The sequence below is a fragment of the Natator depressus genome, chromosome 1 (genome assembly GCF_965152275.1).
Source record: "Natator depressus isolate rNatDep1 chromosome 1, rNatDep2.hap1, whole genome shotgun sequence".
Taxonomy (NCBI): Eukaryota; Metazoa; Chordata; order Testudines; family Cheloniidae; genus Natator; species Natator depressus.
The window spans coordinates 73,939,243-73,963,889 of NC_134234.1; the positions used below are offsets into that span (position 1 = coordinate 73,939,243).

General features: G+C 39.0%; 1 long non-coding RNA gene across 1 annotated transcript in view; it reads right to left on the reverse strand.

Annotated features, from left to right (window-relative positions):
- Window positions 1–23,349: 23,349 nt before the first annotated feature.
- LOC141982223 (uncharacterized) overlaps window positions 23,350–24,647 on the reverse strand; it is a 71,545-nt gene continuing 70,247 nt past the window's right edge. The window contains exon 4 of the long non-coding RNA XR_012637989.1: window positions 23,350–23,371. This is a non-coding gene — a long non-coding RNA (uncharacterized LOC141982223). The remainder of the gene's footprint in view (window positions 23,372–24,647) is intronic.

The window sequence follows — 24,647 nt, forward strand, 5'->3', positions numbered from 1 at the left end:
GCTTCCTTGGGTGAAACAGGTTTACTGACCAGCACCTGACACTTGCAAGAAAACCTAAAATGGCAGACTCAGAAAGGTGGTGTAAGCTAGATACCTACCTTTTTAAAGACCACAGAGAAGCCACTGATGCACCATCACATATCTAAGATTGGATGTTAATTGCTGTGAAGGCAGTGGCAGTGGATGCATGTTGTCCCTTATAATGATGGAGGTAGCTTTAATTAGTCTTTCTTTAAAAAAAGAAAAGGAGTAGTTGTGGCACCTTAGAGACTAACCAATTTATTTGAGCATAAGTCTTTCTTTATTATTTTAAATGTTGAAATAACTGACAATTTTCTTGGTGCTATGCATGAAGGAAGACATAGTCCATGGCCCTGAGGATTTTCATCTGTGTTCGGAATACAAAGGGGAGCATCAGCAACAATAGAATTAAACAAGTCATACAGAGTAAAATAATGGTTTACAATAGTTTAAACACCCTTCTTTAAATGAAGGGTTACTTTTCAAGACTGTCAAAACATACTGTTTTTGTTTCTAAATAGTGCCACTCTCCTTCTTCCATTGCATAACTGAGTCATCCTGGTTATGTAACAAATTATAAAGTGAATAGCCATGAAAACACTTATATCTTCTTGCCCCAGTTCTTTAACATTTTCCTGAAATGGAATATAGAAAAGGAATTTTAACTCAGAGCCTCTTTTACTTTTAACAAAGAGCCTTTAAGCAAAGCTTCCTTCCTTCTTTATAACTGAGAGTAAAGCATTATGCAGTACAGAGGCCTTACATGGAGCTTAGCTAGCACCCTGAAATGGAATATATTCCAACTCCTAGAAAGAGAATATCGCATAGACTTTAACTCTAACTTTTCACACATGGAAAATGTAGTTCATAAGTGTGTAATGTCCCATTCTTTCTTTTGTGATTGAATCTCACTCTCTTTCTACTAGCTAGTAGCAACTGTTACATTATAACCACCAATTATTTAAATTAAATTACTCAATTAGAAACAGAGTTTAAACACTGTAGTTACAAATACTTAAGTGATAACAGATCATAAATTGACCTTGGGCTCTTATTACCACATCAATCTCCACTACACACCTGTTTTTGTAGTATATTTTGAAAACATATTTAGGGATAATTGTGATACTCATAGTGTCACAACAATACCTAAAGAGAATAAAGGGTGCATTCAAAAGCTGCAGTGGTAAAACTCCCTGTGGGAACCTGCAGAGGACCTGAAACAACAGATGTACTGGAAAATAATCTGGATTTTTAACAAGGCCCATACTATTCCTCAGAGAGAGGTTTCCATAGTAAAATCTTGAGTGGATGTGCGGGGAACAGAAGACAAGTGTATTTATTACTAGATTTGAAACTAGATATAGCCAGACAGGAGGCAAAAGCAGTCCTAGTGGAAGATAAGAGGACCTATAAAGTGTAAATCTCTGGACTGAGTCTATCAAGCTCTCCAGGCTGCCAGGACCACAGCTGACTTCCAGCCTGGTTGCTAGGCAACCCAGCAAGATCAGCTAGGTTAATAAGTCTTCTGATTGGGCACGGGTGACAGTAGACTGCTATCTGAGCCTTGCAGTGGCAGCAACACAACAGCTATTCTATCTGGACCACACTCACGGCTGCGCTTGCCCTGGTCCAGCTTCCAGCCACTTGCTCCAGCCATTGTTCCTATCCTCCTCCAGTCTGCTTCCATTCTCATTCTAGTCCCATTCCAGCCTTGACTCCTGTCTGCTCCAGTCCAGTCTTTCCCTCCCTTCCCTGCTCCTCATTCTGACTTCTTCTGTTCTGACCTTTGGCTAGGCTCCTCAACCCTGACTCTAGCTTCCTGGTGTTTGACTCCTGTACCTACACCTGCCATTACTCCAAACTGCCACTGCAATCACCAGGCAAAGTCCTGCTCCACCCATTAGGTAGGCCACCCATGCTCTGGCAGCATGCACAGCTCTGCACAGAGGTGATGCATGATTTGCTTATTTAATCTGTGGCTCTGAAGCACCTGTTCTTCTGATATGTGCTGAGAGCTTAGTGGCCTACACCTTTTATTTAGAGGGTGCAAGTGTCTCCTGTACCTTCCTCTCATCTGCCTCAACTCACAAACAGGCTCGTCATTTGTGCCTGTACCTCGACCTGCTGATTTCCTGTACCTCTGATTGCTGTCTTTCCCCTCTCGTCTCCCACCTCCACTGCCTAAATCTCTATCTTTACTCTTGTTGTGCACTTGCCTCCGAACTCAAGTGTGTATGTGTGTTTGAATAGGTGTCTATGTATATCTTGCTTCAGCCACTGCCTCCTTTAAGTGGCAGAAGATGAAAATGGAAATAGAACCTCAACCTGGGTACGATACGGCAGTGGTTATCAACTAGGGGTACATGTAGGTCTTCCAGGGGATACATCAACTCATGTAGATCAGTATTTCTCAACCTGGGGCTTGGGAGCCCCAGTGGGGGTCACAGGATGGGCTGGGGGGGTCATAAGCACAGGGCCAGCATTAAGGGGTGGCAAGGAGACAAATTGCCTGGGTCCCCACACCACAAGGGACCCCACAAAGCTAATTTACATGTTTCAGCCCTGGGTGGCAGGGCTCAGGCCTCAGACTCCTGAAAGGAGTCTGGAAAGGTTGAGATCCACTGCTATATGGAGTAAATACCCATTCATACATGTCCAACTATAGATGTGCATATGGTTTGTACATGTCTAAACAGCCCCTCTGAAAATGTCTGTGCATATCTTCTTTTCACACACTCACTTGCACATGCATATCTAGAGCTTCATGCATTCAACTTTCTGAAAATGAGACCCATGAAGTTCTGGCACTTGGGAGAGTCTGTCTACCACCCTGGTGAGCTAATATTAATTAACAAACAAAGATACGTGTCTTTTATTTATCTAGAGGTCTTTTTTTCCCTTCTTGCCCAAAGTGCTCTACATAATCATTCTAGACTGTTGTAAGTTATGATTAAAGATGTTGCACTTTGTCCTTGCCACTGAAAATACTAATGGATAATTCTCAGTGTAAACCCTGTTGAAGAGACTGGATCATTTTTGTTCAAACTAGGCTCGGTCTCTGAAAAGTGCTAGTCATATATGATGAAACACTCATTTGCCAGCGCATATCTCGGGATTTAAGTATCCTAGCACCCAGGAAAGACAGTTCTATAGAATATGTCAGTCATTGACTTATATTCTTCTTCACAGCATGATTTTTACACATTATGTGCAGCTGCAAAAAAAAAAAAGTGAAAAGAGATTCGCAGTTGATGCTGCTGCAAAAAGTTTGTACTGCTACAAAGAGAAACTCAGAGTGTGTGCTGTATGAAAGATGAGAGATAAACTTCCATCTGTGCTGCTATACTTTAAGAAGAAAAATTCTGACACAAATAATGGCATGGTGTGTTGTACTTAAAGTAGATTTTTTTGTTTGTACTCCTGATTATAAAGCAGTACTTGCAAGGTCAATTATCATCTATGTTTTCATGAAGATATGCAGTATTTATCTTGCTAAGGATTTAACTTCTCATTTACTTCATATAGCATTGAAGCATTTGAAGAACCAGGGCCCACTTGTCTAACTTCATATTCCGTGCATTCTCTAGCTGTGCACATCATAGGACACAGCCCTTACAGAGCATGCAAAGTTCTGAAATTCAAGACACAGTAACAATTTAGGGGGCAATTCTGCCACCTCTAGTCTCAGTTAATAGTACCCTCCTTTACGAATGGACCTATTGATTCCTTATGGAGTAAGGGACCGATTTTTTAAGTGCAAATAGGCACCTTATATCTTTAAAAGTCTGGCTGTAAGATGCTACTCAGAATGAGAAAGGGTGTTAAACTGGGCCCCCTAGTAACTGCATGGGAGCTCAGTTGCAATGGAAGTGGTCCTGAGTGCCTGCCCCATTTCTTTGGTTAACTTTGCTAACATCAAGTTGATGGTCTGTGATTGCGAGAACTCCTGTCTATATCACAATGGTGTCCTGGTCTATAACTAGGGCTCCTAGACACTATTGTAACAAAAATAATGTATAATAAACAATATTCATTCTTTGGTTGTTTACAGAAAGTTGCAGCAGATAGAGAATAACTAAATCCCCTGGGCACATTGCAGATATTTGTGATAAGGATATAAGAGTTCATACTGTAAACTACAAAATCTTAAGTCTGATACCTTAGGAAATGAATGCTGAACCAGTTAAAAGAGCGCTGTGTTATCGTGGCAGCTATGCTATCTCCACCATCGATATGCAAATGTATCAATTCTCAGTGCTTTGAGTGAAGGTTGTCTGTCTTATTATCCCCTATTTTATTATAACTATTTACTTACACCTGTTCTAGTTTTAGTGCCTTAATACTGAGACTTTTATGCTTTCTTTGTATATTACATATATTGTGAACCGCCTCACTTTGTCTATTTTAAGATGTATTACATTTCAGTAGATTCTTAATGAAAGGGAGGATTTTTTTTCTGAAAATAATACAACTAGACAATTGTCTGCATTTAAAATTTAAATAGTTTTCAAGGTAAGAGTGATTTTTTTCTATTAGGAACTGTAAAAGATTACAAAAATGCAGGATTAGTACAACAAGAGTTTTGCTACAAAAGATGTCAACTTATAATAGTAGATCGGCATTCAGTACTTTTGTCACATGCTTGGAAAGAAACTTAGGAATTTAGCTATGTTAAACTGATTTAGCAAGGCTCTATAATTGTTCATAGCTCATCTTAAATAGTCTTGCACCATAATGCAACAATGTTAAACTTTTAATGGGAACACGCTAGACAATTATTAAGGGAAGTTGGAAAAAAACATTTCAGGCTGATGTGCAATCATACAATATTTCTGGTTGATAGCAAATCAATTCCTCCCACTCAAAAATACTTAAGAATATGTGAACTAGTCTGAGGAAACAATAAGCACATTTCCACCTTTGTATTTTTTCAGGACTAATTCTCCCCCCACTATTTTTCCTTCCTGTCAACTTCTGCACTAGTGGTTTCCAGTTCTACTGGGAACCAGAACCGGAGAAAAGGGATAAAAAGGGCTATCCTTGAAGCATTTCAAGTTCTACCAAAAGCATTTTCTTACAAGGTTACCAACTAAATCTTTCAGATTGCAAAGCTATGAATAACATGAATAAGCACTGGACAAACAGCTGAACTATTTTTTGATGATGGCCCATCTTTCCTATAGTCTGAAGAACCCAGAGAACATGTCATTCCAGTGGTTAAGATCATGTTGGAAAGTCTCTGAATGTCAATTGAAGGGGTCAGGATGATAGAAGTGGGCCATCAACTCTGTAACTCATAACCTTCTGTGACAGAACCACAGTCTTTTAATTTTCAGGGCCTGGGTCAAGACCTATATTTGTACATTTTTTTTTTTTTTGCCTGAAGGGGTTTGTTAGCTTAAACTATTTTTGTTCTAGTTGAGTGAATATTGCTGGTTAGTAGAGGAATGTTTGTAGGTTGCTACTGTTACCATTCTTATTACTGTTTTAGTATGTATATTTATGGTAGCCCCCTGAGATCCTGATTAGGAGTCCAGTGTGGTAGGTGGTCCACAAACACACATGAAGAGATGGTACCTTCTCTGATTCACATTTGTTCTGGCCCACTAGTCAGTCCTTCAGAACTCTGGATCCTTAAAGTGTAGAAGCCAGTTTTCTCAAGTTTTTCTTTAAAAACAAAATAAAACAAAAAACAGTATATACTACACTTAGAACAGGAAAAGTCTCTGTTCCTCAAAAAATTCACCACTTGTAGCTGTTTTTTTAAAAAGATAATTAAAAGTTTGAGGAGAAATGACTCCTTTCCTTTACAAGAGATTGGTGGGCTTACCGTTTGACACCCCTTTCTTGTATATATGTAGAGAAGGGAGGACCAAGAGTAACTGGCAGTGGATTGCCCTGGCAGGAAGTGACTTTGGAAAGAGGTTTTTGAGTAGAGAGCTTCCTTCCTTGCTTAGTCTCAGGGGTAAGGGTAATAGGCAGATTAGTAAAAAGGAAGGAAAAAGTTATTTCAAGCACTCAGTTGTCTAGACTGTTTTGGTTTTGCACTGGGCAAGTGTATTGGTTTGTGTATATACTCTTTTTCATTAGTTTTATATGCACTCAATATAAATCATGAGATCCTGCTTGTTCCCGAGGCTTGTGTCCCCAGAGCTTATGTCTCCAGTACCATTTTCTGCAAATACTTATTTTCTTTCCTGAGTACTGCAGACTTAGTACAGCATATGCTTTTTTGAGAAAGGGCAAGTTGGAGGGAGGAGTAGAGGCAGAGTGGGCTAGTAAGCAGAAATAAGTTCTCTTTACATGATGACCCTCTGAAGAAAGGGCGAGTAGAAGAAGCTTTACATGCCTCAGGAATGTAGCTTAGAGACCAACTCTGCAATGAACCTGTAGGAGTGGAAGAGATGATATTAACAGAGATGTATGTAAAACTTTCCAATTTAGGGAGACACGAGGACACTGCTCTGACTAGGGGAGCTTGTAATAAATTGGGGGAAAGACAAGGCACTCCGTGACCAGGATGATCAGAAAAGGACTATGATGTGGGATAGAGGTAACTTCATTTTAAATGTTGTAAGTTATTTTTCTGGCCAATAAATAGCACAGTTGCTTCAGTTTTGTCACACACAAATAAGACTACATGATTTTTTTTTTTTTTATTTTTTTTTGCCATTCACTCTTAAATAAACAGGATGCCGGTTAGCCTTCCATTATCATTTAGCCGTTAGTATTGGTGAACATGTGCTGATTGTCTTCCCCGGGAGACAATGGAGATGCTAGTTTCATAGGAGGAAAAGCCAATGAGTGGCATCCAAGAGCAGTGCCAAGGTCACATATGGACTTTGGAGAATCTGCCGGCCCTGACCTAAGATATGCTAACATGGCACAGGCTTTCTCCTTGCATTGAGGATTCTGCCTAAACATAGGGACTCTGGTACTCCAGGACTCTCAACACTCTGGGGATAGGAGAATGGCTATCCATTCTGTAAGCCAAATGCTGACACGTACATAGTAAACATTTTGTTAGTATTAAAAAAGAAAGAAAAAGTTCATGTTTATTTAATTTAGAGAGCAAGCAAATTCTCTCACACAATGACATCATAAATGTATGACTGGAGCTAAAGCGAGTCTTGAACTATAAAAAGTCCCATTATAATGGAAATGCTGAAAATATTTTTTTCCAGGTTTTAAAGGTCTCTAATGCACATCATCTCCTCCTCCTCCTCTTCCTCCTCCTCATTTGTAGAGAGAATCTTTAGAAAAGATAATACAGCCCTAAAAGTGCAAACTGACTTTTAAAAATGCAAAAGATAAATACTGAATTGCTGATTCAACACATACAGGCAGACCTCAAGAGATGGCCCAGTCTTCCTGTATCATTCATGGGAGGAATGCTTTATTAAAAATGAACATACCTTCATTCTTTATCAAATTCTGTTTCCTTATAGATTGAAATCAATATTTTTTACTAAACCTAGAATAATATAAGTGGTTTATACGGCAGAATAAAAACCAGACATCTCTTAAAATGCTGCACTGAGATACAAATCAAAAAGGAATTACTTTTCTCAACATAAAAATTATTTTTAGTCGGACCACTTGGAGTATTTAACAACACTGCAAAGATCAGAATTTTAGTCTTTTTTTTTCCTTCTGGGTTTGTACAGCACCTCGCACAATGTGGTTCTCATAATGACTAAGACTGCTACATCATATGGTAATACAAATAATAGTTAAAAAGGCCCTACCTTATTCAGAGCACAGTTTAAATGGCGCACAGTAAATGAAGCAGGGGTCTATAGTTAAAATGCTAAGGAAAAATAATGTAATGTGTAAAACATTACTACATTATTTTTATCCTTAGCAGTCAGACTATGGATATATATTTATAGATAACTGAATAAGGTATATTTAAAAAATAAGTATAACTGAATGTCCATAGAAAAGCTAATTTATTTATTGTTGGTTGATAGTGATTCATCTTCAATGCCATTTTTCTCTTCTATTCTAATAAGTTTCAGGAAAATAAATGTTGCACATCTTCTTGTTTCACTATGCATTGTCTAACATGTGCAATGAATGAGGCAAGGGATCTGCCAAAATAAAAGGATGTGATCATGAAATTGAAGTGTGTATCATCATGCATAGGTATAAAGAGTAGAAAGCATAGGTTGTACAAGCATCCTTTACTTTTTGGCACTTCTTGACTTTTGGGTGCTTAACTATGTAATCTTATTGTTTTCCTAATCTATTTTTATAGACTAGAAATATTTACACAACAATTTGTAATGGATTCAAACAAGCTAATGATAAGTACAAAACAAGGACATTATGAAATGTGGATTTTTAACTTACAGTAATAACCACCCTTTAGAAACTGTTATAGTAAGGTATATAGAGTCAAGAGCTAGTGTCATAAATGTAAAGGGAAAGGTAAACACCTTTAAATCCCTCCTGGCCAGAGGAAAAACCCTTTCACCTGTAAAGGGTTAAGAAGCTAAGATAACCTTGCTGGCACCTGACCAAAATGACCACTGAGGAGACAAGATACTTTCAAAGCTGGAGGAGGGGGGGAAACAAAGGGCTCTCTGTCTGTGTGATGCTTTAGCCAGGATCAGAGCAGGAATGCAGGTCAGAACTCCTGTAAAGAGTTAGTAAGCAATCTAGTTAGATATGCGTTAGATTCTGTTTTGTTTAAATGGCTGATAAAATAAGTTGTGCTGAATGGAATGTATATTCCTGTTTGTGTCTTTTTGTAACTTAAGGTTTTTCCTAGAGGGATTCTCTGTGTTTTGAATCTGATTACCCTGTAAGGTATTTACCATCCTGATTTTACAGAGATGATTCTTTTGCTTTTTCTTTAATTAAAATCCTTCTTGTAAGAACCTGATTGCTTTTTCATTGTTCTTAAGATTCAAGGGTTTGGGTCTGTGTTCACCTATGCAAATTGGTGAGGATTTTTATTAAGCCTTCCCCAGGAAAGGGGGTGTAGTGCTTGGGAGGGGGGTATTTTGGGGGGGAGATGTTTCCAAGTGGGCACTTCCCCTGTTCTTTGTGTAACACTTTGGTGGTGGCAGCGTTTAACCTAAGCTGGTAAGAATAAGCTTAGGGGGTCTTTCATGCAGGTCCCCACATCTGTATCTGAGAGTTCAGAGTGGGGAAGGAAGCTTGACAGCTATATATTTAGTCACTGAACAGTTAATGGATAACTGACCAGAGAAACTGTAATGGGAAGGAGACAATCTGTTATACACATTGTTCATGTCCTCAAAAAATGAATTCCCCTCTTCATGCAAGGCATAATCCACAAATATATAATGGTAGTACCGAGAAGATCACCTGTGTTAGTCACCAGCAAGACGTAGAGAGAAGGTAGGACCATCCAAGGGCATTGAGGGGACTGGATGCTTCTTTCTGGTTAGCTGGAGACCTCCACTCTGTGAGTGCTAGGAAGTTCAGCTGGCAGATGGGATGTGGTAGTGGCATCGCAGCTGTGAGGGCTAGTTGGGTTGGGGGACAGAAGGCAAGAAGGCTCACTGCTGACTCCAGGATGCCCTAGACAGACCCAAGACCAACACCCTGCCTGACTAACAAGGCTTCCTTTCTCCCATGGAGCCCCTGAACTCCTGCCTCCTACCAGCTCCCAAACCAAAACTCTGCCCCGAAGACCTAGCAGGAGCCCCTGCCTTGTAGCCAGATCCAAGGTCACAGAGACACCCAGCCCCAACCCTTGCTTTCTAGAGAGAACCCAGCTACATCTCTATCATCTACTGTTCCTAGCCACTACTTCCCCGGCTACAGATGCTAGCCTTCCTCCCAGACAGCATCTGCCCATCTACTCCAGCACTCAAAGACATCCCTGAACTCACTCAGCCCCAGCAAAAACCAGCGTTATCTGACATCCCAGGATGCACTCCAAATAGCACTCCCCCTTTCTCAGCATGTACCTACTGCAGACTCCACCCTGGAAACCGAGATACCAGCCAGAACTCCCTCCAAACACACACCTACCCCAACATCCCTAGACACTCTGTTACCTCCCTATCTGCCCCTAACCTCATATCTTCTAATTTTTGTGCAGGCCATTGTCCTACTATAAAATGAAGTACATGGTCATGTATAAATTACTTGAAAATGTTCAGATTACAGCATGGGATTCTAAAGGCCAGTTTGTGAACTGCTTATTGCCCTGATGTGTAGTTACACAAGTAGTCCTATTGGCTTCAATGGGATTACTCCTAGGACTAACTGCTCACCACTGCGAGTGTGAAGTTCACATTCTGGACCTAAGTTTGCAAATATCGTCAGTCATCTTTAAGAATAAAAACTTAAGATTTCCATAATCTCACTTTTGTGTCAAATCCTGATTTTCTTAGTAAAATTCAGAACTAGCTGGACTTGACAAAGGTCCAAGTCCCACGTTCTTTTTATTATTATTTATTTTATTTATTTATTCTCAGACTCGCCTCCCTCTCCTCCACCTCACTATTAATACTAAAAAAGGTTTAGATAAACTGACATCATAGAATATCAGGGTTGGAAGGGACCTCAGGAGGTCATCTAGTCCAACCCCCTGCTCAAAGCAGGACCAATCCCCAATCAAATCATCCCAGACAGGGCTTTGTCAAGCCTGACCTTAAAAACTTCCAAGGAAGGAGATTCTACCACCTCCCTAGGTAACGCATTCCAGTGTTTCACCACCCTCCTAGTGAAAAAGTTTTTCCTAATGTCCAACCTAAACCTCCCATTTGTTACATTTGTTACAGTAAATTCCTCACATCCCTGCAAACACACAATAAAAGAAGAAACATGGCGAAAAAACAATAATAAAAACTTCAGTCTTTTTTGTTGTTTTTATTCCCTGTACAAGAGAAGAATGACCATGGAACTAACTTCTTTCAGAGCTCATAAGAACTGCCATACATACCAATGGTCCCATCTACCAGTAGTCTATGGCCAATGCCTAGTGCTTCAGAGAGAATGAATAGAACAGGGCAGTCATCAAGTGATCCATCCCATTTTGTTCACTCTCCGCTTCTGGCAGTCAGAAGCAAGGAACACGATGGATATAGGGTTGCATCCCTGACCATCTTGGCTAATAGCCATTGATGGACCTATCCTCTATGAACTTATCTAATTCTTCTTTGAACCCAATTGTAGTTTGGCCTCGACAACATCCCCTGGTAGTGAGTTACACGGATTGACTGCGTATTGTGAGACAAAGTACTTCCTTTGGTTTGTTTTAAACCTGCTGCCTATGAATTTCATTAGGTGACCCCTGGCTCTTGTCTTACATGAAAGAGTAGATAACATTTTTTTTATTCACTTTCACTTTTATAGACCACGAACATATCCCTCCTTAGTCGACTCTTTTCCAAGCTGAAAAGTCCCAATCTTTTAAATCTCTCTTCACATGGAAGCTGTTCCATACCCTTAATCATTTTGTTTCCCTTCTCTGTAACTTTTCCAATTCTAATATATCTTTTTTGAGATTGGGCACCCAGAACTGCATCCAGTGTTCAAGGTGTGGCCGTACCATGTATTTATATAGTGGTATTATGGTATTTACTGTCTTATTATCTATCCTTTCCTAACGGTTCCTAACATTCTGCTTAGCTTTTTGACTGCCACTGCACATTTTGCAGATGTTTGCAGAGAACTATCCACACTGACTTCAAGATGTCTTTCTTGAGTGGTAACAGCTACTTTAGACCCCATCATTTTGTATGTATAGTTGGGATTAAGCTTTCCAGTGGTGCTTTACTTTGCATTTATCAATGTTGAATTGCATCTGCCATTTTATTGCCTTGTTGCCCAGTCACTCAGTTTTGTAAGATTCCTTTGTAACTCTTCACAATCAGCTTTGGACTTAGCTACTTTGAGTAATTTTGTATTTTCTTCAAACTTTTTGCCACCTCACTGTTTACTCCATTTTTCATTTATGAATATGTTGAATAGCATTGGTCCCAATATAGACCCTTGGGGGACACCGTTATTTTATCTTTCTCAATTCTGAAAACTGACCATTTATTTCTACCCTTTGTTTCCTGACTTTTTACCAGTTACTGAAACATGAGAGGACCTTTCTTCTTATACCATGACTGCTTACTTTGCTCAAGAGCCTTTAATGAGAGACCTTGTCAAAGGCTTTCTGAAACTCCAAGTACACTATATCTACTAGATTGGCTTTGTCCATATGTTTGTTGACCCCTTCAGAGAATTTTAACAGATTGGTGTGGCATGATTTCCCTTTACAAAAGCCACATTGACTCTTCCCCCAACAAATCATGTTCATCTCTGTGTCTGATAATTCTGTCCTTTACTATAGTTTCAACCAAATTGCCTCACATAAAATTTAGGCTTACTGAACTATAATTGCCAGGATTGCCTCTGGAGTCTTTTCCAAATATTTGTGTCACATTAGTTATTCTCCAGTCTTATAGCACAGCATCTGATTGAAATGATAGTTAGTAGTTTTGCAATTTCATATTTGAGTTCCTTCCGAACTCTTGAGCAAATACCATCTGGTCCTGGTGACTTATTATTGTTTAATTTATCAACTCTACTGACACTTCAATCTGGGACAGTTCCTTGGATTTGTCACCTAAAAAGAAAGGCTCAGGTGTGGGAATCTTTCTCACATCCTCTGCAGTGAAGACTCATGCAAAGAATTCATTTAGCTTCTCCACAATGACCTTATCTTTCTTGAGTGCTCCTTTAGCATCTTGATCATCCAGTGACCCCACTAATTGTTTAAGATATTTTAGGATGTTAGTTCTTGAATCTTTTGCTAGTTGCTCTTCATATTCTTTTGAGGCCTGCCTAATTATACTTTTGCACTTGACTTGCCAGAGTTTATGCTCCTTTTTATAATCCTCAGTAGGATTTAGCTTCCAATCTTTCAAAGATGCCTATTTGCCTCTAACTGCTCCTTTTACTTTGTTTAGACATGGTGGCACATTTTTGGTATTCTTACTATTTAAAAAAAAACAATTAGGATATATTATAATTTGAGTCTCTCTTATGGTGTTTTTTAAAGTTCCCATGCAGCCTGCAGCAATTTCACTTTTGAGAGTATACCTTTTAATTTCCATTTAACTACCTTCCTCATTTTTGTGTAGTTCCCCTTTCTGAAGTTAAATGGTAATGTGGTGGGCTTCTATGGTATTCTCCCTCCCCTCCCAGATAATAAATATAATTATATCGCTGTCACTGTTATCAAGCAGTTCAGCTATATTCAACTCTTGGACCAGATTTTGAGCTCCACTTAGGACTAAATCAAGAATTGCCTCTCCCCTTGTGGGTTCCACAAGGAGTAGCTGCTCCAAGAAGCTGTCATTTATGGTGTCTAGAAATTTTATCTCTGAATCTTACCCCGAGGTGACATGTACCCAGTCAATATGGCGACAGCAGAAACCCCCCATTATTATTGTGTTTTCTATTCTTATAGCCTCTCTAATCTCCCAAACCATTTCACCATCCCAGTCAGGTGGTCAGTAGTATATTCCTACTGCTATCTTCTTCTTATGCAAGATTATATGGTACAGTTTGATTAATTTAAGATTTTGACTGTATTTGACTCTATGCTTTCTTTCACATATAGTGCCTCTCCTGCACCAGCATTTTTGGAATACTCTGTCATTCCTATGTATTTTTAACACTCCTGGTAATGTTATGCTCCATTGATTATCATTGTTCCCTCAAGCTTCTGTGATGCCTATTATATCAATATCCTCATTGAATACCAGACACTCAACTTCCCCCATCTTAGTATTTAGACTTCCAGCATTTTTATACAAGCACTTATAAAATTTGTCACTATTTAGCTGTATACCATTATCTGATGTATTTTTTTTTTCATTTAACTTTGTTTCTCTTCAGTTCCTAACTATATTTTATCAACTTCTATCCTATCCTCTTTACTAGATATAGAAAATGCATGGTAATAGATTCTCCCCTAATGGATGGCTCTGTTCAAACTGTATGCTCCTCTGCACCCTGTCAGCTTTTCTCTAAGCCTTCATTTAAAAACTCATCTTAAACCTTTTTAAATTTACATGCCAGCATCTGGTTCCATTTTGTTCTAGGTGGAGCCCATCCTTCCTCTAGAGTCTCCTCCTTTCCCGAAAAGTTCCCCAGACCCTAATAAACCTTAACCCCTTCTCCCTGCATCATCATCTCATCCACACATTGAGATCCTGCAGTTCTGCATGTCTAAGTGATCCTGTATGTGGAACTGGAAGTGTTTCAGAAAATGCTACCATGAAACATTTTTTGACTTAGTTTTCCATCAATAATTTGTTTACATGTGGATAGACACCCTTCTCATATGGGAGCAAACAAAAAGCACTTGCTTAACTTTAGACATATGAGTAGTCTCATTGACACTGACAGAACTACTCATGTTTCTGAAATAAGGGGTGTCATTTCACAAAAATTCCAGGGTGGGCATCTGGGGAAGGATGTGTCAGACTAGAGAATATGATATGTTGTTATATACTGAAAAGTCTTTGGGAGGCAGAAAGTGGAAGTCATAATGGAGCATATAGACCTATGAAAAGCCTTGGGGGTGGAGCAGGGGGAGAGGCAACTGCCCAGTAGCAAATGATAATCCTGCTTTAAGTGAAACACATGCTTAAATACTCTCCTGGATCAGAGCCAAGTAAGTCAATTGTGATACAAACTGGTGTGAGAGAAAGGAATAAGGATCTCTCCACCTTACTTCAAAGGCACCTAAGTGTTGTAAGGATCCTCTAATAAGGGCATACTAACTCTCTAAATGCAAATTCCCAGCCATTTGCTGAAGCTAAATGAATAATACCAGACTAACAATTAAAAATGAAGGTTTCCTTTTGCCCCAGACTGACAGTCCTAATTAACTGTATTTTCTGTGTGTGAATTTCTTTTTTCAAAGTTTTTTACCCAATTATTTCATTACCAAGGAAATAACTTGCACATGACTTGTTGCACAGATCAGCAGTACCAGCAACAAGCACAACAGACCTTCATTCTTGATTATATCTTCATGATAAAGGTCCTGAATCAGCAACAGACTTAAGTTTGTGCCTAACTTTAAGCAATCCTGTCAAACTTAATGTGAATACTTGGGTACTTAAAATTATGCATGTGCTTAAGTACCTTGCTGAATTGGTGCCATTTTTTTTTTCACATGTGTGGGAGAGATTCTTCAAGCTTTTTCAGTGACTGGGCACATGTTGTTTGTATCATAACAGATAACACTCCAAGAAACTCAGGACCACTTCTGATTCAGTAGCAAATGAAAGTGTCCTTTGAATTTCAACCCAACGCTTTGCAGGAAAGAACACAGAATCATAGAATATCAGGGTTGGAAGGTACCTCAGGAGTATCTAGTGTCATGTTTTATCTCAGTTTTTTTCCACCTCTATGAAATTTCATCTGACTTGGTCACCCTCAGGTAGATAATCTGTCAACAGGAATAATTTAGCTGAATAATATTTGGTCAGTGTGTATTAAGGCCAGATTCACTAGGGTTCTACCCTGCAAGGCGCTGAAAGTACTAAGTTCGCTTTGATAACAGTTGGAGAAGAGGGTGCTCAGCATTGAGAAGAAGGGCCTCATTACCTTACAGGAGCCGGCACATCAAAGTCAATGGGAGTCAAGGACACCCAACACTTTGCAAGGTCAATTCCTATGCTTGTAGTAAAATGGAGATGTTAAGCAACAAGCCACATGGTGTGGAACACTGTGATGGTAATCAGTTCTCCGTTTCAATAACTTATGCATATCCTCTGAGGTGCTGAGTGCCCGCACCTCCCATTAATTTCAGTGAGAGTTGAGAAGATTCAGCAAACTCCAAGGCTGGGTCTTGGTTCTTTGGAATTCAGTGGAAAGTATTTTAGTACCTTTTTAAATATCATCTTCAGCTTTATTCCCCTCTGGGAGTCCAAGAAGATGCATATTAAGTCTAGGAAAACTTGTCATGATAAATTAGAGAAGCTTGACAAAGTCCATCACTGTGACCTTTTTTGTAAAGCAGGATTCCAATTTAGGAAATGTTATTCTCACTTTTCTCTATTACTCTAGTATGACCAGATATTTTACTTCAATTCTACTTTAAGGCAGTCCAGCTGGATAGTAATTTTACTCCTCTGACTTTTTAAAATATTTTCTTTAATTGCTTTCAAGGGATAGAGTTGTTGTGACTGTTTTCTCCCCAACTTTTTGTTTGTTCAGTCTCAGAATTTTCCGCCATGCTTGGCTGGAGAATAAATGACTGTAACTCTACCTGACTCTGCTTTTTGTTCACTGTGGACCAGGCAGTTAGCCAGTTTCCATTCTCCTTTAGGAGGCCCTGTTTCTCTGTTCTTTACTGCAGAAAGTTATTTGGTACAGATAGAAAATGGAATGGAGATCACGACTGCCTTCCCTCTATTTTACAGCTGTTTATTCCAATACTGACTAAAGAGTTGGAGAAAGGTGGGGAAAATGTCAGGGTTTTCTTCTCTATGATGTTACTTGCCCTGAAGCTCATGGCAGAGATGGAATTTCTATTGCTGCCTTCATAATAGTGAAATTTCATTTGTTGCCAAATTCACAAATTCTGGAATAAATGGATTGGACAAATCTGAAGATTATTAGTAATATGGGTAACTATTTCAATGGTGGCATGTGCTGGTGTCACCTTAAAAATGAATTTTAAGAAAAGACAAGTCAGTATCTCAACGAGTTTCTATGTAACCCAAGGGCCTCATCCTGTTCTTATTGGAGATGATGGCAACCCCCCTCCCCCCAACGACTTCAGTGGAATCAGAATCCAGCCCTACATGAGGAGAGCATAGGATTGTAAACACAGAGATAAAGGCAATAAAGACAAGGGTTAAAGCTCTCTGGATGCTTCTTTATATAAACGTGTAGTTGATTTCTTTATAAAAGGAACAATATTTTGTACTTGGTGTTGTTAATGTTATTTACATTTAATGACCAAGGGAGCAAAGTCAGGCATGGCCAGGGAAATGGAGTTGAGCACATAAGGCTAATTAAAAGGAGGGAATCTTGAGGGGTTTGAGGGAGGAAAGGGAGGTGGACTGACATATAGGATCTGGTTTTGTGGTGTGGGGGTTGACATGGGAAAAGACACGAAGGCTCAGTCTTTCAAAGTATTTAGGTGCCTAACTTCCACTGAATTTAATGGGATTTAGGTACCTGAATACCTTTGAGGATCTGGATCCAAGTCACTTGTGGGGGAATAGACTAAGAAAGAATTAAGACATGTCAAGATGGGAGTGCAAGGCACAGGAGGAGATGGGAGATGAGAGGCAAGGGGTTCAGTCCCTGGATGTGATGGAGCAAAGTTCAGTGCAGCTAGGAAAGAAGCAAAGGTGAATCTAATCCACCTTCCACAATCTTAGTGTTGGCTGGGAGGGCAAATTGGTGCCAAGCACAGGTAAGAGATGTCTAAGGGCTGCTGTACTCTGCACTGGCTTGTAATGGCATGTGATGAACCCTTCCCATCCCTATACATGCAAGTACTCTTGTATTCACAGTACATCACAAAAAGATTCCTCAGCCATTTTGGGGGCGCTTTAATATTAATGTGTACTGCTCCCCAGTGGCACAAAGTAGTCCTAACACAGGACAAAATATTTGCCCAAGATGTAGCAATCAAAGAATCTATTGAAGGAAAGGATGAAGTCTGTGAATCTGATGCAGAAGAATATTTTAGGCCAATGCAGGAATTCAGAGAGAGGTGGAGACAACACAGCTGGTGAGGAAGAAGATCTTAGCTGCATGTTAGATGGGCTTGAAGGTTGTCTCGTGCGAGACTGTAAGGCCAAACAGCTGGAAGTTGCTATAGTTTGGGTTAGAGATAAGTAGGGAATGAACAATGGTTTCTAGCAATTTTAAAGAGCATTCAAGCACTGTAAACTTAGTTTCCTTCAGCTTTATTCCTAGGTTAAAATGTCTTAATGCAGCTCCAGTTGATCTTATGGAAGATACTCAAAGATGAGGATTTAGTTTTTTAAAGAGACTGATTCCACTGCAGTTATACTGAGAACAGTTTTGCTTATGTAACATGATGAACATCCATCTGAAAGAGTAAGTGACATTTCTTGCAAGGTAGATTTGGAGATACATTACAAAAAATCTACACCTTTTAAAAATGTGTTGTACTCATAGAGCAACTAATGAATGGAGCTTTTCATAAGCATTATAATAGAAATTAAAATAAAAAAGTATAAGCTACTGTATGTTTTATCCTGGAAGAACAACAATAAAACATACTAAAATATGAGATGGAAAAGACCTAGTCATCCATTTCATCTCTAATTTCAATGATTGCAGACTATTAGCTGGCTTTGTTCTTTCAGAATGCAGGAGGACTGACTGAAAGGAAATACTTTGTGTCAACATAGATAAGATGAACAATTGTAAATGAAAAGGTCCTTCCTTATAAGCTTTAGTCATCCACATTCCATTTTGCAAGAAAAAAAATCTAATGCTGATGTAAAAGCCATTTTGCATTCTTTTCTCCAGGAAGTATTAATGAGTGTTAATCTATAGTGACCTACATTGAAAATGTAAAGGTGTTTTTTGTTTTTTTTTTTTTTTTTACCATTTTTCATGCTAACGCAGTTTGTTTACTCCTGGTTTAATGCTGAGGAATTAGCTGTAAAACATTTCTGAATGTGACACATTTATGGAAATCATTCTTATACATATGTAATGGAGGATTCTGTGGTTCATCTTTGCTTATAATGTGTGAATCTGGTTGACATTTGTCATCTAGCCTGATATGGGAACTAATACGGATTAAATCTGCCATGTAAAGTCATAAAATTAGAAGCTTATAGAGATAAGGGACAATGTTAATTCACTGAATGCAAAGCATAATTGTTTTATTTTGATTGTTATCAAATATTTGGTTTAATCAAACTTGTACCTATTGTGGCCCTGGAAAAAAAATAAAAGGTCAGTGTAACTAACAAACCACCATAACCTTCCTGGCAAAGTAAGCAAACTTGTAGTAAAACAATTTAACACTATTTACATTAGAGGTGCCAAAGGTGGCATCGCCTGCAAGAGATTGATTTGATCCCAAAGTGCTGGCTACCCATTGTCTTTTCCTAATGAAAATATCTATGTTCATCTCATATTGTACTTGGTTTCCTTTCCTGTGAACAAAGTATTCATTGATATTCATTATCCGGCATATACTAATAATGTTGCTTGTCCATGAATATTCATAAACATAGCTTATGTGAAACTATAAATATGCATTATTCAACCATGCACGCATCAGTGTTGAGATGTTGCAGATACTAAAGTATCAAGGAACACAAAACAAGCTCATATTCTTAAACATTACTCAGACTTAGTGAAATGTTTTTTAAAGTTGGATACGAGCTATATGAAATGTTAGTGAAGGCCTGACCTAGAAAGAAAATGTAGTCGTCTTTAAGTTTTTTGCTTATGTGTCAGTTGTGTTGCCTAGTAATGGTACTCTTGAAGTCAATGGAAATTTATCTTTGGACTTCAGTGGGAAAAGGGGTCATATTTCCAGTTCATACTCAGGTGAAACTCCCATTGACTTAAAGATTTAGGATGAAATCCTGATACCAAAGAAATTAATGACAAAACTTCCAGTAATTTCAAGAGAGCCAGGATTATATCTTTAGATCTCAGAGCCAGATTCTGATCTCTATTTATGTATGTTTAATTTGGGAGGAACTGCAAATGGAATGCAGCTTTGTGCTGGTTTAAGTGAGATCAGAATCTGTTCAACAGGTCCAGGATTCAAGGAAGTATCCTGATTCAAGAAAGTTATTTAAGCATCTACTTAAATCCTGCTGAAGGCAAGAACAAGTTTAAGTGCTATCCTGAATAGAGACAAAATTTTAAGCACATGCTTAAATGCTATTTTGAACTGGGGCATACTGTCTGATTCTTGCATTATACTGTGTTAAACTGCATGCGAACCTGACCCTCTGGCTTGACACCAAAAACTTCTAAAAGGAAACAATACCGAAGTGTCTGTTGTCTTTGAAGAAAGATAACATTGCCAGCTCAGAATAAACAATCTGACATTTGTTTTTTCAATTTTACTGTATAATAATACTACATAATAGCATTTGTGATCTGTATCTTTCTGGAATGAACTATAAAGTGTCACCTTCTCCTAACGGCTTTATCCAATCCTTTCTGTTTCTGCCTGTTCTTTGCGGCAGCATGGGTAGTTATGAAATAATCACAATATGTTACTTGTTTTAGTAGTGATTACAGTGATTTAGTAATGAAAGCATCAAATAAATATTTAGAAATTTCACCCAATATTACATGTATGTTAAACTTGTTTATAGATAGTAACTTGCATAAAGATTTATTTTTTAAAACAAAACTTATTTGAAAAGATTTCCAACAGAGTGCTTGCGGTAAAAGAATAATATTTCAATAATCTAGCTTTTGATCTACAAGTTTACATTATCGGTGGTTAATTTAAGCCTAATTCAAGTAATTTAATTTATTCTCATTATCTCTGTTACTTTCATGCTACTATTAGCATTTTCATTGTAACATAGTGTTTAACATTATTAGGATTTGAATTTCCTTCATGATTTTTCCTATAATATAACTTCTATCCTAAATATGAATCATTTTGCAATAGCAACTAGAATAAAAACCCTTAAGGTCTATTTCATTAAATACCCATTCATGCTCATGCATAATTAAAATTACTCACTTTCTTTTTGCATTTCATGTCTGATACTTGCATACTCATCCCTTCAGTGCTCAAGTTACCTGAATGGTTCTCTTCGTAAAAACCCTATTTTAATATAACCATATTAAAAAAACCCAACACCCCCCTCTTAGGAAAAGATGTGTGAGGGGATTTAAAGGGTGCTGAGAAAATGGCACAGATCAGGCATTAGCTCACTCTTCCCATGTTCACTGAAAAATAATCATGCTTGTTACTGTCCCTTACAAAATCCACTCTTTCCATTTCCTGAGGCAACATTTATACCCTAAGAGCACAAACTACCCCAAATGGAAAACTATCAGCTATTTATGTTAATATGCATTGCATTTAATGTGAAGTCCAAGGGCCCAATCTTGCAAGGTGTGAAGTGCTTCCAAAGAAGTGTTGTGTGCCATCAGCTCCCAATGACTGCTGTGAGATTTGCTGCTAATTGGGATGGTGGGGGGCGGAAATCTAACTAATTCTGTATTTTGGGGGGGCGGGGGGGTTGTTTTGTTTTTTTTATAATTTGATCCATCCTTTCAGATAACCTTTATTGGGTGTTATGAAAATCTAAGTTATCAGATCCTCAGTTGGTGTTCAAGCTGAAATAGTTCTTTTGTTTTCAAGTGAATTGAGCAACATCAGCTTACACAAGCTGTGTCCCTTAAAAATCTCACCTGTAGTTTTCACTATCTGAAGGAGCGAAATAATTTCATCTCGCCTTTTTACTTTTAAACCGGTCCTCTTCCGTTCTTGTATGTTTTTATTTAAATATTTTATTTCAACTGTTTTGTTTCTCTTTGCATTACTGGTGGAGGGGATTCTGTCAAATATTCACATTCAAATTATAGGATACATTGGATCTTGATTGTTTTCCTTTGCTTTGTGTTGTACAATTCCTAACCATTCCCATTTGACTTCAGTTTTCATTTCAGATACATTATCAGGCCTGCTGACAGGAATTCCGGGCCCCAGGGCCAGAGCCAGGGCCATCCTGTGGAGGAGAGGGTGGAAGCGATGAATCTGTCACTTCTGGGACCTCCCATCACTTCCAGGACTGACCCTGCGCTGGCCTGTGGGGGCCTCAAAGCACAGGGTCTGGCCCCGGAGCGATCGTGCATGCCAAGGAGCCCTGTGGCCCACCCGGGCAATTTAAAAGCATCTGGGGTTCCCGGCTGCTAGGCCCTTTTAAATCACCTGGGGCCCTGGGCAATTGTCCCCTTTCCCCACCCCTGTCAATGGGCCTGTATGTTAGCCATCATTAGAAGTTGCTAAAACAACTAACACTAAGGCTATGTCTACACTAGCACTTTTGTTGGTCAGGAGTGGGAAAAAACACCCCCCCCCCCCGACTGATATGGGTTTCACCGACAAAAGTGCTGATGTGGACAATTCTATGTCAGCAGGAGATGCTCTTTGCCGACGTTGCTACTGCCACTTGTTGGGGGTGGTTTAATTATGCCAACAGGCAAGCTGTCTCCCACTGGCATAGAGCGGCTACACAGGAGACCTTACAGCAGTGCAGACATAGCCTAAGGTTGAAATAAAATGGCATTGATACAGTAAATATGTAAGTTGTGACAGAGTGAAATATATCTGGGGCAAATTGTGAACTTCAGTTTGATGATATAGTCTACATTTTGGATTAGGATATCAATTTTTTGTTATGTGCTGAACTCATGTTCAACCTTGCCCAAGGCAAGCTTATTTAACTGCATTCCAAATGGCCTCCCTCCCCTTGGAGGGACTTAACATCTCCTAGAAGGATGATCTCTGAGAAGACCTCAGTCAAGGAGCCATTGACTTTGATTACCTCTCAGCTACTAGCCCATCCCCATGGAACAATGGACTATATTACACAGGAGTCCCATGGGGGGGGAGGGACAAGCATACATATGGAACACATCCAAAAAGAGACAGACTATATTTAAGGGAAGGAGGAATGCTTCTCTGTGAGGGGAGCTGTCCATCACCACCAGCTAGGAGAACTTGTTGGAGAAAGCGAGATGGGGTAGACTCTGCCTATCCTAAAGTGCTGAAGACCTTAGACTCACAGAAGGGGCGAAGTCTGACTAGGAGAGGGTGCTTCTCAGGACTCTGGTTATTTGGCAAAAGTCTGTAACTTGTAACTATTGTGTTTAAAAGTAAAGTTTCTGTGGTTAAGAAATTCCTTGGCTAAGCCTATGTTCCTTGCTTCCCTGCCACGTTGTCTCCAAAAAGGGTTAAACTAGAAGTTAGAGAGCCCAGAGTTAGTTGAAACTCTGAAGGAATATTCAGTTGGTGGCACAGGTGGGGTAGCGGTTTGCTTGAAGAAGGCTGAAGCATGGGTTCTTGGGTGTCCAAAGCAAGGGATCTGATGAGGTGTCTGAGTCTGGGAATGTGCCTTTGAGAGCCAGAGCTAGGAACAAGGACAAGACTTGGCCCAGTCCCAGTTAATTTGGAAGCATGTGAGTGTCCTACAACAGACTGTTGTTCATCCATACGGGACTGATCAGTTTATGATACAAGTATGAAACACACATGCAGTCAGCAATCAAGAGTGTAATGCACAGATGTGAATAATATATCTACCATGGCACTGAAGATTTTTTTTCCCTCCTCTCTTCTTTCTTCCTTTTTCTCTATAAACTAATGACAAAAAACAAAAACAAAAAACAAAATTCAAGTTGGGTACACTCTGTAATTTCCATTAAAAAGTTACCTTTGTGTGCACCATCCAGACAGTACTGAAGGTTGTAAGTCAGATCAATATGTTGTTTTCTTTTTTAAAATGCAGCCTGCTGTTTGAGGTTCCTGTGGTAACAGATAGAGAGCATTAACCTTGGATACAAAATACCCTCAGAAAAATAATTCTTTACACAGCTATAAGGATAGGGCTGTTTTTAAATGAACATGCGAGCTCAAAGGCCTAACCTACATATATAGAGAGTCAATAAATCAATCTGTCTTGTTCTGGGCTCTGACTATTAAATTAATATCTTTCCTGATTATCTTCTGCCAGGAATTCTTTGATTTTTCTTTGGCCAACCATTATTTAGAGAGGTCACAGCAGCAAATAATTTCTTTTAATTGACCGGCAAAAAAATCCATTGGAGTAATTTGACAATTAGATTTCTGTTCTCTTGTCAGCTGGACTTATCTCCTTTTCACTCTAGGTAAGCACCACTTGCTTGTTTGTGAGCATCCATTTGTAATGCTTACAAAATGAGCTCCTGTCAGCCCGTATCTGAAGATATTACTTTTTTCCCCCAAATGTAGCCCTTTACACAAAGCACAGGCCATTTGATAAATGACATTTGTCACTGCAAAAGCTTGAGCATTCTTTTAATAAAGCATACAGGTGAACAATCTTAACGAGAGTAAGTTATTTTCTCTCAGATAAATGTTGCAGAGAAAAGACAGCACGTTTAAAAGGACACACATGCCATCATAACCCAGCAAAAATACCTTTGAGTTAAATACGTAGAGAGAAATGCTATGCTTTTAAAGAAGAAGATCCATAAGTTTCATTTATGCATTGACCCCAGCATAAGGCAGGGAAGAACTTATAGATCCTGTCCTCTCTTTCTTGAAGAACCGGGCTAAGTCTGCTATTTAGACACGGAGAATGCAAAGCCACATCATCCCAAGGGGGGGTCTGTAGGAAGGATTCTGCTTTAAGAATGGTGTTGACTTTTCTGTCATTCAGATCTGATGTCCATTTGAAAACATATATGTTCCAGCTCCATTATAAGATATGGATGAGCTTTATGGCAGAATTTCTAGGTGAAATTCTCTGGACTATATTATGGAAGAGGTCAGACTATGTGATCAAAATGTTCCCTTCTGACCTTAAAATCTATTAATCTATAAATGCAGAGGATCCTGTAATATGACCCAATGGAATGTGGGTTCTCTGGGTTGG